Source organism: Vulpes vulpes, chromosome 10 (genome assembly GCF_048418805.1).
Source record: "Vulpes vulpes isolate BD-2025 chromosome 10, VulVul3, whole genome shotgun sequence".
NCBI classification, from domain to species: Eukaryota; Metazoa; Chordata; class Mammalia; order Carnivora; family Canidae; genus Vulpes; species Vulpes vulpes.
In genome coordinates this window covers 73,605,398-73,622,063 of record NC_132789.1, presented here as the reverse complement: position 1 = coordinate 73,622,063, position 16,666 = coordinate 73,605,398, and the positions used below count along the sequence as shown (strand labels likewise).

The 16,666-nt window shown below is 46.5% G+C and overlaps 1 protein-coding gene across 1 annotated transcript in view; it reads right to left on the bottom strand.

Annotated features, from left to right (window-relative positions):
• Positions 1-12,201, bottom strand: part of ELK3 (ETS transcription factor ELK3) — a 64,243-nt gene extending 52,042 nt beyond the window's left edge. Inside the window, exon 1 of the mRNA XM_026013007.2 lies at positions 11,816-12,201. The gene's annotated coding sequence lies outside the window, so the exon portion shown is untranslated. The remainder of the gene's footprint in view (positions 1-11,815) is intronic.
• Positions 12,202-16,666: the final 4,465 nt, after the last annotated feature.

The window sequence follows — 16,666 nt, the reverse complement described above, 5'->3', positions numbered from 1 at the left end:
CCCCTCTCCAGTAGGATCACTGCTTCGGCTCCCCTGGCCCACCAAAGCCCCCATTGGTGGTCCCATGGCCTGTCCATAGGTGGCTCAGTCTCCCTACCTCGTTTCCTATCATTGGGACATGCCTCTCTTCACCAGTGGTGAGGATCAATAGAAATTGAAAGATTTCTCATCAGGCCATGGATCTTAGGGACCCTCCTCCGTCCAGCCTTCCTTCACAGCTCTAATGATGGCCTGGAGAGGGACAGAAGTCATGGTCCTCCCAGGGAAACTTGTCTTTCCTACACCACTTCATGTAATAAAGTATTAGTTCTTCAATCATTTCTGGATGGTTAAGTCGCCGAAGAAAACCGTCCCCAACATCAGCACTCCTGGCAATGTCAGCTTTCTCTCCTCCTGGAATAAATCTACTGAAACCACCTTAGAGGTCTTTTTTTAAAAAAGAGTACGACAGAAAATGATCCTGGTTAGCTGATCTCGGGTACTCTTAAGGAGTATACAGTCAGTGTTAAAATCTTGTAACAGAGCATTTTGGAGCTGTAATTTGCAAATGGCTCATAGTATTATAAACCTGTTCCTTTTTCTGAAATTGAACATATGTCAAAATGGGGTGGCTCCCAGAAAGGTCAAGATTCTGCTGGATTATATGGACATTAGCCTGTGTTTGTGTTTGGGTCGTACCCAATACAGTACAGTTGCAAACTGTAGGAGTTTAGGAGTTTACTGGTCACGTGTGACATCTTCAGAGATTGTCGAGGAGCACAAAGTGCCGCCTTGCATGGACAGTGGGCTATGCAAGGAAATGCACTCCTCGGGGCTTCTCCGTCCTGTGGGCACCTCAGCTGTGCCGCCTTCCTTCCTTTCTCTCAGCAACACTCTTCCCCGATTTAGGAAATGCAAATGCAAGGCATCAACATTTTTACATAATCTGGTATGATAATATATTCACTTTGCAAGGGATCTATAAAAAAAACAGTGACTCTGCAGTCTTCCAAATGTCATCACCTGCTCATGTGGTGGACACCTGTGGGGGATTTCAGCTGCCTCTCACGTCGTGAAGGTACACCGTCCCTTTTATGGTTTTACGGTCTCCACATGCATATGTTTCCCTCACATTTTTGCACCTTTTGCTACATATGGTGATTATGGTACCAAATGTGGGATTTCATCTAAACTTAAACAACTTCTAATAAAGTTCTTTTTAACAGGAAGCAAAAATATCATGGCGTTAGGATAGAGTGGCACACACCAGGCCTCTCATTTTCCACCAAAAGTCTATTCAAAATTGAGCCAGTCTTGTGGACAAACTACAGTAAGTGGAGCACATTTAAAATATCTTGGTGCTCGTGTTGAGTACAGTTACTTCTAAGAAAACTATTGCAAAAATAGAGAGTGATTTCAAAACTCTCCCAATGCCTTGTATTTTAAACCTATTTATTATCCCCCATGTGCACTGAATGAATGAACAGAAGAACTGTAAAATGGTGATCAAGTGGAAGACGGATGCTTTATTCATTTGTGTCCGGCTACTGTGCACACTTATGTCCTCCAAGAGGCCCACGACAGCATGTGACAGAAGAGAGGGCCGACGTACCAACAGCCACCAAACATCAGATACACACCCCAAAGCGTCCTTGTGGCCCTTACTTCCTGTTCAGGAATCTGCCACCACTAACTCGTCTTGGCCCTTTACTGAACTGTCACGTACAACCTAATACTATCCTCTTGCAATAATTGTTTCACGAGACTGTATTAACTGCAAAAAACAGCAACAACAACAGCCGGGTGACCTGGGTGGCGGTGGCTCACCGGTTGAGTATCTGCCTTTGGCTCAGGTGGTGATCCTGGGGCCCTGGGATCAAATCCTGCATCTGGCTCCCTTCAGGGAGCCTGCTTCTCCCTCTGCCTGAGTCTCTGCCTCTCACTCTGTGTGTCTCTCATGAATAAATAAATAGAATCTTTAAAAAAAAAAAAAACCAGCCACATCCCACTTTAGACAATCTTTCCCCCCTTGCCAAAGAAAGTCACCCTTTCTACATTTTCATCATCAAGAGCATGTATGATCCCCTATGTCAAAGTCTTAAAGTTTCTACTTTCCTGAAGACAAATTAGGTCTTAATATTTAGGTTAAGAGAGAGAGAGAAAGAGAGAGAGAGAGAAAAGCAAAGGATGTGGCAAAGGCTGGCAGAGGACGCTGTTCTTGTGGTTCAGCTCTGATTTAAATCAAAGCAGGGCAACGCTTTTATTTAAGAGCAGTGACGATGAGCTTTGGAGAACCCCAGTGTACTTGGGACATTTGTTGGATTCAAGGGATCTTCTAACAGATACACGTTTGTCATAAAAGTAATTCACTTTAAGAACATGTTAGCACTCTTCAAAATTGCTCAATTTATCTAAGTATTGTAAATGCAGAACCGAGAATTAGCACTAGAGCATCCCAAAGAAGTGAATTAAGCAATATCAGGGACTATCGAGCGGCTGACTGATGTTTTTGCCTCGGTGATCAAAGATGCATTTGGCCCATCGACAGGCACTCCTGGCCTCCACTAGAGGCTCAGCACAGATGTGATGACATGGCTGTGCCTGGGGTTTGGTCAGTTCCAATCCTGGACTCAGAATGTCACTTGGAGAATCTGGATATGTTTGTTCTAAGATACTTTTAAAAAGAAAACATGAAATAAAAATAAAAAGCAATGTTCTCCACCCAACACCTTCTGGTCTAAGCGATCAGTTTCTCGGGCTTGGAACACAGGCAGAGAGACATTAGCAGAAATAACTTCCCTACCAACGGTCATGGGTTCTAGATTCCAGGAGATTTCAAGATGCAAAAAACTACATGAGAACGTCGAGGCACTGCACCCACGTACACGCGCTTCCAAATAATACTAAAAGGTTTGCTCCCTTCCTTATACACTCTTTTTTTTATTTTTTTTAATTTATTTATTTATGATAGTCACAGGGAAAGAGAGAGAGAGAGGCAGAGACACAGGCAGAGGGAGAAGCAGGCTCCATGCACCAGGAGCCCGATGTGGGATTCGATCCCGGGTCTCCAGGATCGCGCCCTGGGCCAAAGGCAGGTGCCAAACCACTGCGCCACTCAGGGATCCCTCCTTATACACTCTTAATGTGACTTGCTGAAAATAGGAATCTCTGCTTTCTCCTCTCCTAGAAATTATACATTTTTTTAAAAAATCCAAGTCATCTTTGGAGTTCTCATAGCGAAATAATGGTTCTTTTGCATGAGAAGTTTAAGCAAATGTTCCCTTATGTTCCCATCCTCTGTACAGAATTAGGGCTCAAATCCTACATGAGAACAGTGACTCTGGACGTAGGAGGAGCAAAAACTGAGATCATATTGTCTCACTCTTGGACTCAAGCATCTCTCGTTGCCTACATATGTGGAACCCATAACCCTCCCACACACACACCCCTCTCAATGCTTATCTTCTTTACTTTCAAATGAACTCACACAACCAGGGCTTCTAGTTTAACCTCTAAAAGAGAACCTTCCAAACTCCAAGAAGGAGATAGTGAGGAGTCTGCATTTCCAGTTCACAGAGTATTAACCAGAGAAGTCCTCTTCTGATCGGTGTTAGGAAACTGATCAAACCTATACCCCTTTTCTCGCTTAATCGAACATTCTGGTCTTCCTGGACTTTAGTATCAGATGATTCTGAGGATCATGAGAACGTACAGGTGCAGACCCTGTAAGAGCACCCTTGCTGTTAATTCTTACAGAGAATTCCTGAGCACCTCCTGGATAAATGCTGGGGCTTATTTTGTTATCGTTCTCATCCCTGCCCTCTGACAGTTAAATGCAGGGAGAGAAATCTGCTTCATCACACATTCTGGTTATTTGAGGGTTGACTATCTACAAACTGCTCCTTGGCAAAACCCAGCTGAAATTCACCACTGATCCAGCCAGCCCTCCTTCACCAGGAATACAATGCGGGTCCTGGTCATTCATCCTTCCAAATACATGGGCAGACTCTTTGGTTATTCTCAAAAATCAATCAGAAACATCATTCATGAATTACAAAAAGTCACAGACAAAAAGCTACACACAGGTTTTTAGGGTAAGTGAAGGAGGACTTTGAGCTGCAAATATTATGGAATTCAGCCCCAAAGAACTATGAGAACTTGGTCGATAGAAGTCTCGATGAGAGACTAATGATAGTTGCTGTAGAATGAGCAGTTTCAACACGGAAGGAATTTTACATCAAAAGCCTCTTAGGCTGCACTGACCTATGAGTGACTTTACTGCTAACCAGCCCCTTCCAGTATAAACCTGGGAGCAACAACACGGCTGAAGTGTGTCATCCTGGATATTAACAACCTTGTTTCTGTACATCTACTGTGCCTGCAAGTCTGGACAAAAATTCTGGAAAGGGATATATCCTCTATAGAGGCTCTTCCGGGCTGTTGCTAGGATTTAACTGAAAGACCGGCCTCTATTAATCCAAGTAATTCACCTCTAGGAGAGGGCTGGATTTATGTGTAGCAATGAAGTGCTTGATCAAGTCCGATGGCAGGTTTTTCCCCCTTTGGATTGTTTATAATTCACTGAATGCCAGGTACTGGACAATGTGCTGGGATAAATGCGAGGATGGGAAAAACAGAGCAGGCCCAGAGGGAGCTTCCAGCCCCAGGGCCGCAACAGACGGGAAACACATCATGACGCCTCCCTGGGCAGGTACCTCTTGCTCTCCCAACCTAATGGATTCAAAGGTTTGGTAAAGGCTTTGGATACCAGGGGAGGCCACACTAGCAAATCCACTTGGTTCCTGAATTTGGGATAATGAGTATTAATGATTAAGGAGGGACACCAGCCCCACCTCCAGAAATGGAGATCTCAAACTGGTTAGTACCTGTGTTTGGGTCATGGGGATTTGGAGAGGGACAAAGTGCTGAGGAAATCTGTAAATAAATATGGCAAGGACTCTGAAGACCAAGACAGCTGAGTGGATGACGATGGGAATGCCAGCCTGGGGGCCCTGGAGCATGGCCACAAGCTGGCAAAGTGCAGTGAGAACAATCCATGGGCGTGGGGGCGGGGAAGGGAATTCCCAGGAGAAAGAACAGCATTTGGAAAGGCCCAGGAGCCTAAGGACACGTCCTGTGAAGAAGGGAAGAACAGCCAGGGTGCCAGCCCGAACCACAGTGTGCAGCCTACATTAAGGATTTTTGCCTTTACCCCAACAGAAGCCCCTGGGAGATGTTAAGGTGGGACATGGTCAGACCTGTGTTTAAAGGATCACTCTAGCCTGTGTGTAGACAAGGTACTGCCAGAGGGAATGAGGACCCCACCCCCAGACACAGTGGAGGATGGAGAGCATTTCAAAGACTCTAGGAAGGGGGTGCCTGGGTGGCTCAGTGGTTGAATGTCTGCTTTCCACTCAGGTCATCACCTGGGGTCCTGGGATTGAGTTCCTCATTGGGCTCCCAGCAGGGAGCCTACTCATGTCTCTGCCTGTCTCTCTCTCTCATAAATAAATAAAATCTTTTAAAAGATAGACTCTAGGACAGAAGGAACAGAAAATGAACCTGGTGATCCAAATCTTATGTAGGCCTACTAAGCGTCCAACCCAGAGACTGTCACTGGTGTCCCCAAGGATGAGGCGATGTGGGCCTTATTAGAAATGAGTGATGCTTGTCACAAACCTTAAACATAGGAGGAAAATGAAGCGCAGCCGCTAATACCAACCTTCCCTCGAGTGTTCCTTACTCAACAAGGGGCCAGGATGGGATTGAAGGGGCAATTTATGGGGAAGCCCTTTGCCTACCACCAGATATTTTGCTTAAATCACTGTGTACGCCTGCAAGTTGGCTGTTTGGGGATGGCAGCAAAAATTCACATCACGTTTTTTACCACTCTTAGAAGAACTCAAATTCCTTACTCCAAAAAAAGTAGTACAACAGAACTTTTGACACTTCCATCACTTTACCATCCATCCAGAGAAACTGAGGTCTGGGAAGATTAAGAGCTAGCACCTCAACACGACTGGTTTTAAAGGACTCTGCTCTTCCCTGCAGCACACATATTCCTTTCGGTTAGCTTATGTGGTAGTAAATAATGTAGAAGGGATTTTTTCCCCCTCCTATCATATTGCAGAGGAAATCCACATATTCTAATGATTTATTTTTAACCAAATAGATTAAATAAAAATAGTGCAGTATTTTATCAAGGTGTTCTGGGGTTTAATGACCTATATGGTAGAATCATGAAACTGCCATAATAAAAAGAAATAGCTAGGGAATGCTTCAAGGTGATGGAAATACTTTCTATTTGAAGGCAAGGGGTGGGGATTCCATGGGCATATACAAAAACACTGAGGATCTATCCATTTCCATGTATGTAATTATACCTCAACTTAAAAAAAACCCAAAGACATCAAGGATTGCAGATTCCTTTTTCTATTGCTTGGAGTAAAGGATTCCTGACCTCAGTCTAAGAGAAGGCATTAGTATAGGGTATTTTATTCCTACCCCATCCTCTCCATACTTATACATGGAAAATTAGCAATTATTCTTATAAATGGTAGCTTTAAAAATACTAATGAGACCATGTGCTTTAAAGAGCACCTTTTTAGAGCAGGTAGGTAAGTAAATTAATTTTAGCCCAGTTCAAATTAGAGTATATTAATAAAACCATCATCTTAATTTCTTTAAAAATATACAAGTCTCAAAGACAAATTATAAAATAATCCCCTTTAATTCTTAGAATAATTTAATAATCACTTTCTGGGAAATGCAAGCTAAAACACATAATTGATGAGTTAATAATTCCTAGTAGCAATTCAAACCAAATTAAAATTTAGTGAAATGACCAATTCAAGGTTTATTTTTAAACTGCTGGCACATAGGTTAAGTTTCCAGTAATGGCTGGAAGGCCATTTTTATTTTGGTTATAGGTAGGAGTCAAATTTCTACAAAGAATAGGACTTAAAAGACTTAATGATCTACCATTTTAGAAGGCCTTTAGGATTCATTCACAGAAGGTTACACACACACACACACACACACACACACACACACCTCACACACTAATAACTCAATTTACTGGGGCTGCACTTTAAGTGGCAAAACCAGAGTTTTGTGCCATAAAACCATGGTCTCTCTGCCGAGGTTTCAACCAAAACGCTGGATGATCTTAATTCAAATTAGCCATGGGCAATAGTCATTTTGAGCTGAAAACCCATTGAAAACATCAGTTTCAAAGTTTGGAAACTCTCCGGATATAAAATGAAACAGTAATAACTAAGAATTGTCACAATGTACAAGAAGCACCTTCCTTCCCCCTTATAGTTTAAGTTCCAGGTATATTTTCGGTTTAACCTAGCTTCTCTTTTTCATCATCTAACATTCTGTTTTGATGTGTAGTGCCCCGGACTTCCTGTTACTACATCTTGATACTCTCCTGCAAATCATGACTCATTGTTAAATCATAGAGAAACTCATCAAAATCGCAAATTTCACAGCACATATGAATTCAGCCTTCTAAGAGGTCAGCATTCTTAGAACATTACTTTGAGCCACAGAGAAAAACACTGAACAAGTCCATGTAAAAATTATGTCAATCCTCTGTTGAGTCAACACATTTATTAGATCAATAAATGCATGCTCTATGTGCAGCAATTTTGGTTTTGGTACTAGTTATGAAAACATGTTACATGATATGTTAAGTAAAAATAAGTGACAAAACAGAAAGTATAGTGTGACTCCAATGAAAAGTTTTATGTATGTGTGCATGTGTGTGTGTGTGTGTGTGTGTACACACCCATACCCCCCCACACACATATTTTAGAAGACTGAAAAAATAAACACCAAAATGTTAACAGTGGGATTATGGGAGATGTTTATATTTTTCTTCGTGGTTTTCTGAATCTTCCTAACATAATTCACATTAATATTTTTTCAAAACAGACATAAAACCTACCTAACCTTTAGAAAATATCGTCATACTAGTGCGATCTCAAAGATGTTATAAATCAGTTTACAAAGACAAAGGGGAATTATGGATAAGTAGGACATAAAAAGCTCTCGCCTGAAACCTACAGAAAAGTCTGACAGCAGTGGGGGTCTTTCATTCAAATGACCCAGGCCTCTCGGTGTGTATGTCGTCGGTGTGTATGTCTCAGTGCAAGCCCTTAGCAAGGGGCAGAAGCCAGCTGCCTGCAGCCCAGGGTGCAGCCAAAACAGAGAGCCCATTTCTTTTAAAGTTTAATGAGGAACCCAGGTCTGGGGAACATGTCGATGTCTGAATCATTCTCTAGGACTGGAAAGTAGCAAAGCCATTAATTCATAAGCAGTAATTTGCCATTAGTGAAAAAAAAAAAAAAAACAACAACAACCCTCTGGAAGTCACATCCTTGGATCTTCTTCTTTCTTCTTTCTTCTTTTCTTTCTTCTTTTCTTCTTCTTCTTCTTCTTCTTCTTCTTCTTCTTCTTCTTCTTCTTCTTCTTTTCTTCTTCTCCTTCTCCTCCTCCTCCTCCTCCTTTCTTCTTCTTCTTCTTCTTCTTCTTCTTCTTCTTCTTCTTCTTCTTCTTCTTCTTCTTCTTCTCTTTTGTGTTTTGGGTTTGTCAATAGATAATGGTTTGGATCCACATCGGTTTTTTGCATCAGATAGGTGAAAAACATAATTGGGTAGCACAGAACACACAAAACCCAGTATCTGACAACTAAGAAAGGAATATTTTAATTTATATGCACTGACTGGAAGGATTTTAAAACCCATTTCAGGAAAAGATTCAAGTTCCAAAAAGTTATTACAAATATAAATTTCAAAATATGATCTCAGAGTTACATTTACTGCATATTGACAATTTTGAATTATTAATTTTTTAAATAAGAAGAGGAGGAGGTCTTTAATAAATGTTTTAGGAAATTTCAAAATTCAAATAGGGTTGGAAAAAAATAAGAATCACTGCTCTCCCCATCTGGGCTACTGCCATTCTGGTCTGAAAAGCATTAGTACCAAGCAAGTGAGGTTCTGAGATGGTCTAATTCAACTCAAAAAGGTAAACCATCACAATTCATCATGTAAATGTCATTCTATTGCATATTACTGACCAAAAAGAGAGCAAGGGAGACAAAATTCATGCACATTGTATTACACATCCATAGCAGAAAAGTACAGTTGACAACTCGTAAACATCCTATTCATTGACTTGATGCAGGTAAGAGAGTCATCCATCATCACAGTTAATGTAAATGAGAGTTCCTCAGCGTGGGCACTACTGACATTTGTGGCTGGAAAATTATTGGGGGGGGCTGTTCTGTACATTGCTGGATGGGTAGCAGCATGCCTAACCCTCTACTGACTAGATGCCTAGGGCACCCTGTCTGGTTATGACAACCAAAATGTCTCCAGATATTGCCAAAGGTCACCTGGGTGGCAAAATTATTCCAGAAAGTCTGTTTATCCAGACTGGTTTATAGTTCACTCAAAGGGGCCTCTCTTGAAATTTGGAAAGAGTTTTCTTATCTATTTGTTCTAAGTGCTGTTATCCTACTCACAGATTTCAATGCAACAATTTATTGAGCATCTACTCTGTGCTAGGCACTATGTTAGGGACATCCTGTCCTCATGTCCACTGACTCACACCCTGGTTGGGCTGTTTTTAGGACATGCTTTGCCACCAGAAGAGAAATACCAACACCTCAAAAAACCCTCAAGAGTATGTCCTCAAGCAGCATGTCTTCGTCAATAAAGGAATGCCACGGGTCCAATCAAGTTCCTTAAAATCCTTTACCCCTTTAAGCAACTCTACACATTTCCAACATTTAAAGGTTTAGAGAGAGAGAGAGAGAAAGAGAGAGAGAGGGCCATAAGACCTTTGCTATATTTGGCATAGAAAGACCATCAGGGGTTTTTGCAGGCAGGATCATTACTGGAAACTCTAAAAACACTTATGGACAGTCTTCTTCACTGTCTGACCCACATGCCCTCCTAACACAATTTGTAATTTTATAATCCCCATAAATTGAAACTCATAACTGACCTATCCCAAATAAATGTGTGCCACAGACAGAGAAAAAGGGAGAGAGATCAGAGGGTATTTTGTTTGGCAGTAAAGCAGTAAGGCTCAGAAATCGATTTGAGCTCATTAATATATGCCTATCAACGTTTGGTTTCTCACCTCTTCTGGCTCCCCAACCCCCACCCCCCACTCCCGGGCCCCCTCCAACAAAGACACAGGCACAGATGAGAGAGAATGGGGGTGACTGAGCTGCCCGGGCAATAGAAACTTCACACACACACACACACACACACGCACACACACACACACACCCTACACGCAACTGGGGAAGAAAAACCTGTAAGTCTGAAACCCAAAATGCCCAAAGGGACTTCAAAGTTCTCAAGATGCTGCCCTGAAAAAGGTTGTGGGGCAGCTGCACCTCTAAGTCAATAAAGCCGTAACCGCTCTCCCCGTGCAGCGCAGGGCTCCCCCGGCTGACAGTGGCTGCACAAAACCCCTCCTGTGCCGAGCAGCGGAAACTCCTAATGAGATTAGTTGGTGTGTGTGCAGACATTACTTAGCAGTGACTAAAGGGGCTCTCTCTTCCTGCAGCAGCCAGTGGAAAATTCAGGGAACTTTTTCCCCCTGCAGCAGCAGAATCCCTGTAACCCTCTCCCCAGCCAACTCCAACAACAACTCGGCCTCCCCCAGCCCCCCTCCGGCTGGGGTGCTGGGGGTAGTTAAAGACCGGCCAGGGGCTTCCAAAAGCGGCAGGGGAGGAGGGGGCCGGCGGGGAAGGGGCGGGGGACCCCTCGAACACTACAAAGGAAACTGTAAAAGGCACAAATACATAAACCTGAGAAGGAGCAAACCAGTTTCTTTGTGAGCTCCTCTAGTGAGTCATTTTCAAGATGCTGTCTGCTGCCAGTTTCAAAGCGGAAGCGCATGGCAATTAGTCTTGCCGTTTCCAGACAAGCCAGAAACTCTCCCGACACTCGTTTTTTTTTTTTTTTCTTTCTAAAAAGCCCCTTTTGCAGTTTCTGAAATAACATTTCTTACTCCCACCCCCACCCGCCACCTAAATGCAGCTTGTCCTCAGGATGATTCGGCTCAGAAAATAAAACAAAACGGAGACCTCTTTCTTTTTCTTTTTTCTTTCTTTTTTCTTTTTTCTTTTTTCTTTTTTTTTTTTTGAAGTCTCCAAAATTTTAATTCCTCCTCCCAAAAGTTGCAGTAGCGTTACAGGCCAACATTCAGTTGCAAGCTGAAGCTCCCCTTCCTAAGGAGCCGGGGGCTCCCAGCCCATCTCTCCCGCGCGGTCCTCCGCCGAAACCGTGTCCAGTGAGGACACGGCTGGTTGTTAAAGGTCCACCTGGGCGCGCGCCCCGGACGATGACCCGGGCGGGGGTCACCTGCCGGACGACCAGGGACGCGGCCCCCGGCCCCGCGTCTTCGCTCCCCGCGCCCGCTGCGAGCCCCTCCTCCCCTGTCGTCTCCCCGCGTCGGAGCATCGGCGCCCCCCGCGCCCCCGGGGAGCCCCGGCCGCAGCCCCGCTCGGCGGCCGCCCCCCCAGGCACGCAGCCCGCCCCGCCGCCGCCGCTGCGGGGACCCCGAGCCGCCCCGCGCCCTCGCCCCCGCGCGCCCCCTGCTCCCCTCCCGGCCGCAGCGCGGGGCTCCCGCGGGCCGGCGGGGCGGGCGCTGGAGCATCCCGGGGGCGCCCTGCCCGGGGCCGCAGCGCACCCCGCGGCGCCCCCAGCCCCACCCCCACCCGCCCCCAGCCGAAGAAAAGAAAGAAAAAGCACCGCGACGGAACTCTGCAACTGTCGGAGCAACAGGCTGAAGCCCGGCCACCTACCCAGATGTGGGGAGCTCTCAAGATCCTTCTTCGGGGGATTTCTAGGAGGAACCGGGCGAAAGCCCCCGGCTTTCCATGCTGACAGGCGTCTGCAGACGGTCTGCTGCTCTTGTAATGAGATCCTGATTTTTCCCCCTTTTTTTTCTTTCTCTCGCTCCTCTTTTTTTTTTTTTTTTTTTTTCCTCTGGTGTGTGTGTGAGAGCAGGAAGTTGGAGCAGTCAGGCCGAGCCGGCTCACTTCCTTTACTGCATTATTCCCCAGGCGGTGTGCAGTCTGTGTAAACAGGCTTTTCCGCCCCGCGCCGCGCGCCCCGGCCGCGGCTGTGCGCCGGGACTGGCCGCCGAGGCCCGCGCATACTCCGCCGCCCGCGCCCCGCGCGCTCGCCCCGCCGCGCGCCCCGCTTCCTGCTCGGCCACCCCAGGGGAGGAGCCTCCCGACCCTCTGCGGCTCCGGGCGGCCGCAGCCCCTCCCCGAGGCGGGGGGACTGCGCGGCCAGAAGCCCCGAGAAGCGGGCCTCCTCCCCCCGCCCCGGGCCCCCGCCCCCGTGGACCCTGGGGGTCCCCGCGCCGGGCACCGCGGTGGGCTCGTGCCTTTGCCCAGTTTGGCCCGGGCGGGAAGGCCCGAAGCGGGGAGGCCGCCGGACTTGCCGGTTTCCTGATGCTGGGTTGGCCGGACTGCGGGGCAGTGGGCGCGGGGAGTGGGGCCCGGGGGGGCGGCTCCAGGCAAAGGGCTGCTTTCAGCGCGGATGGGGACGGGATTGCTCAGGGCGAGAGGCTGGCGGTGCAGAGGAGGAGGCACGGGCTCTGTCTGGGGATGGACACAGTTCCTGTCTGGGATTTAAAAAAAAAAAGCCAGAGCCCAGAGTAGGGGGCCCACTTGGGGGAAAGAATGAGGAGCCTTAAGCTGGAAGCCGGGACTCGCCGGGGGTGGGGGAGACCCCTCGGGCGGCTCGCTCTGGCCTAGCAGGGCCCGACCTCTGCTGCCGGCCAGGGAGCCCCGGGATGCTCGGGGGGGGCGGGGGGGGCGCGGGCAGCCGCGTGGGCCGAACCAGGGAGGCTCCAGGGGGAGGCCGGGGGCGCGCCCTTCTCCCCTTGCCCTGCGGCGGGGGGCCTGCCTCGCAGCCCCAGCTGCTCCCTCGCGGAACCCGCGCCCCCGGGCCTCCGCTGCTTGCCTGGAGGCCCAGCGGCTCCCCAGCTGGCGCGCGCCAGCCTCCCGGGGGCCTGTGGAAGAACTGGCTGCCCCGGCCTCACCTGCCCGAGCACCTGAGCACCCGAGGCGGCAGATCTGGGGCTGGTCTCGGCCCGGTTTACAGTTCGAACCAGCTGGGGGGCGTTTTGAGGACTACTGGTCTCCACACGCGACCCAGGCTGCTCGATCAGATTCCCTGCGGGAACGCTAAGCGCTCCCCCACTTTGCTTCTCACTTCTGCCATCTTTTCTAACGATGACTTGCTTAGGAGCCTCTCCCGGCTAGCGACTGTGGGGTTTCTGAAGGCCGGGCACCGCCTTCCCCTCGGGCTTGTACCGGCTCTGCACCCTACGTGCCCATCAGAGCACCTGAGTCACCCCAGAGCAGTGGCCTCCTGGCTGGTGCGGGTGGTTGGCGGAGAGGGCCCGAGGCGGGCGGAGAACGTGAGGCAGGAGCCGCGGGGACAGGATGAATATTGTGTGTCAATTATATCTCAATAAAGAAGAAAGAAGAAGAAAAGAAGAAGGAGGAGGAGGAGGAGGAGGAGGAGGAGGAGGAGGAGGAGGAGGAGGAGGAGGAGGAGGAGGAAGTATGGGGAAGAGAACTACTTATCAACCCCTGATTTTCTGCAGCTAATTTTCCACTTTAGGGATTATCATTGTAATCCCTCGCTGGTTCCCTTGTCACTCGAGTTGGCTCACTCCGTGTCCCCGTGTGATCCAGTTATCCGTGGACCGAAGGGGGGCGAGGGGAATATAAACTTATTAGCCTTGGGGAGGGGGTAAAAAAATAAAATCCCGCACTCACGATTAAGAACAACACCATTCTGCTTTGTTTGAAAAAGTGCATGCCAAAGCCCAACACAAGCCTATTTTAAGCCAGGGGCTTTCATGATTTTCCGTGTATTTTTTTCCACAATAAATCTTTGTCAAATCCTAATCTGTATGAGAGAAAAGGTGTACATGTTTTCATCAGGCAGTTTGATTGTTTTGAGGAAACACTTCCTGTTGAAGGCACTCCTGAAATATTTATGGGCAGCCCTAGGGCTTCTCTGGCCAAGTGAAGGCCTCTTAAGTTTTCCTGGTGTTTCAGATCGTCCACACCACTCCTCCCAGCTCTCCGTGTGAATGAGTAATTCAGGGCTGACTCTGCTCTTCCTCTAGGCACAGGGAATAACTTTTACTTTTCGGTGTCTCCAGCTTCTGCCCTTTGCAATCTAAGGGAAAACCGCAGTCTTAGCTTGGACTGCTAAGACATATGCCAGAGACCTGATGGCTTAAGAAGCAGACATTTCATTTCTCACAGTTCTGGGGGATGGGAAGTCCAAGACCAAGGTGCCAGCAGATGCGGTGCTTGGTGAGAGCCCTCTTCCCAGCATGGTCCCCTCTTGCTGTGTTCCACTATGGCCTTTTCTCAGTACATGCATGTGGGGAGAGAGAGGAAGCAAACCCTCTGGTGTCTCTTCTCCGAAGAACACTAATCCCACATGGGAGCTCCAGCCTCATGACTTCATCTAAACCCAATGACCTCCCAAAGCCCCAGGCTCCTAATACCATCACATTGGAGGTCAGGGCTTCAGTGTTCCGTTTTCGGGAGACACGAACTTTAAGTCCATAACAATTGCTGTTTATTTTCATGCTTTCCATGCTTTCCTGCCCACTATCAACAAGTAGCCAAGCGGTGTGGCATTTAGTGTTACACGACCCACCCTCTTCTTGTAAAACAAACAGAAGTTAACACTATATATAGGTTAGGAGTAAGATTTCTTTAGGAGCCCTTTTGAGCAAGTAACAAGGCCCAGGGTCATTCATTCCCACTGGCCAAGAGAGTATCAGGCTCTCTCAGCTTTGATAAGAAGAGCTGAGATCTCAACAGAGATGGCAGTGAGCAGTGTGATATGTTGGAGGGCCAGTGAGGAGGGCCAGCCCAACCAAACCCTGTGGATAAAAAGTAGAAGAGGGCTGGGTCTCCAGAAGAAAACAGAAGCCCTGGTTCCAGGAGAAGGGATGTATTAGTCAGCTTTTGCTGGAATAATGCAATGTAACAAATAACCTCAAGACTCAGTGACAGCAAACGGGTCTAGGTTAGCTGGGTTCTGGTCTGCTTCACACATTTTCATTCTGGAACCTGGGCTAAAGGAATAGATTCTACTTGAGATGTACGGTTCTCTAGGAAGGCAGGAGCTCAATAGAGGTGCATGGAGACACACGAGTCCTCTTAAAACCTCTGGTTAGGACTCTCACACCCTCACTTTGACTCACAATCCATTGGGGGGCAAGCAAGTTATATGGCCAAGTCTAAAGTCAGTGGGACTAGGAGAAGGGCAGGGTGGGAGAGGAGAATTCTGAACAAATAATACAGTCTACCACAAGAAAAAATGGATGCCGGATGTACAAAAAGAGCAAATCTGTCAGGTCCTTCATAATTTAACATTTCACAATGTATAACAGAATGGGATGCTATGAAAAGTTTTTTAAAAAATACAGATGGATGAGAAAGCATAATTAGGGCAAGAGGCAAAAAATGAGTTTTAGAAAATATCATCTAAAATATTCTAGGATAGGGACACCTGGTGGCTCAGCGGTTGGGCGGCTGCCTTTGGCTCAGGCGTGATCCCGGGATCCGGGATCGAGTCCCACATCGGGCTCCCTGTGGGGAGCCTGCTTCTCCCTCTGCCTGTATTTCTGCCTCTCTCTCATGAATAAATAAAATCTTTTTAAAAAATAAAATATTCTAGAATATAGCAGAACAAATCATATATAAAACTTATGAATCGATGGTATTAAACATGAATTGATAAATTTTGGAAAAAACACAATAGTGGTTTGCCAACACTACCTTGAAGCCTGTGTCAATTATGGAGGAATATGGCTAGGAGCCAGGAACGGAGAGCCAAAGCCTGATGGGAAGGCAGCTCACTCAGGTGGAAAGTATACATTTGGAATCAGGAATTTTGGGATCCAGTCCCATACCTAACTTGTTCTAGCTATGTGACTTGACTAAGACTCTCACCTTCTTTGAACTTACATGAGCATCAGTTTTTACTGATTTTTACAGTAAATGCCAATTTTCCATTAAAACAATATGTGTTATAGACTAAGATTCAAAGATTTTCATGAACTTCACTTGAAAAAGTACTTAAAAGAATTTTATAGACGTGTAGGCAGGACCTCTGTGGCCTGCATTCCTCCTTTTGTGTCCTTAGAGGTTTTCAGTAGAGACATTTGAGAAGTATTGATTTGAACCATCTTTTTTGCATTCGGATTGGCCACCCATTGGCAAGAGGTTGGCAAGTTATAGCCCATAGGGTCTGCTGCCTATTTCTGTAGGACTTTCAAGTGAAGAAGAATTGACTTCTGTTAAAAGTTTTAATTGTGGTAAAATAAAATAAAATAAAATAAAATAAAATAAATAATAAAAAAATAAATAAAACTTACCATCTTAATCTTTTTTTTCCTTCTGAAGTGGTACATACAACTCCCACTAATATTTCACTGCTCAGAGAGTCATCTGGCCAAGTGTAACATCAATGGGATGGAGAATGCTTCTACGGGGAGAGCATGGTGAGGAGGAGCTCGTGGGAAAGGATGATGAATGTTTTTACATTAATATAACCTACCCAATAATTATTCAAAGCTATGAGTTTTTATTCAATCACCCTTC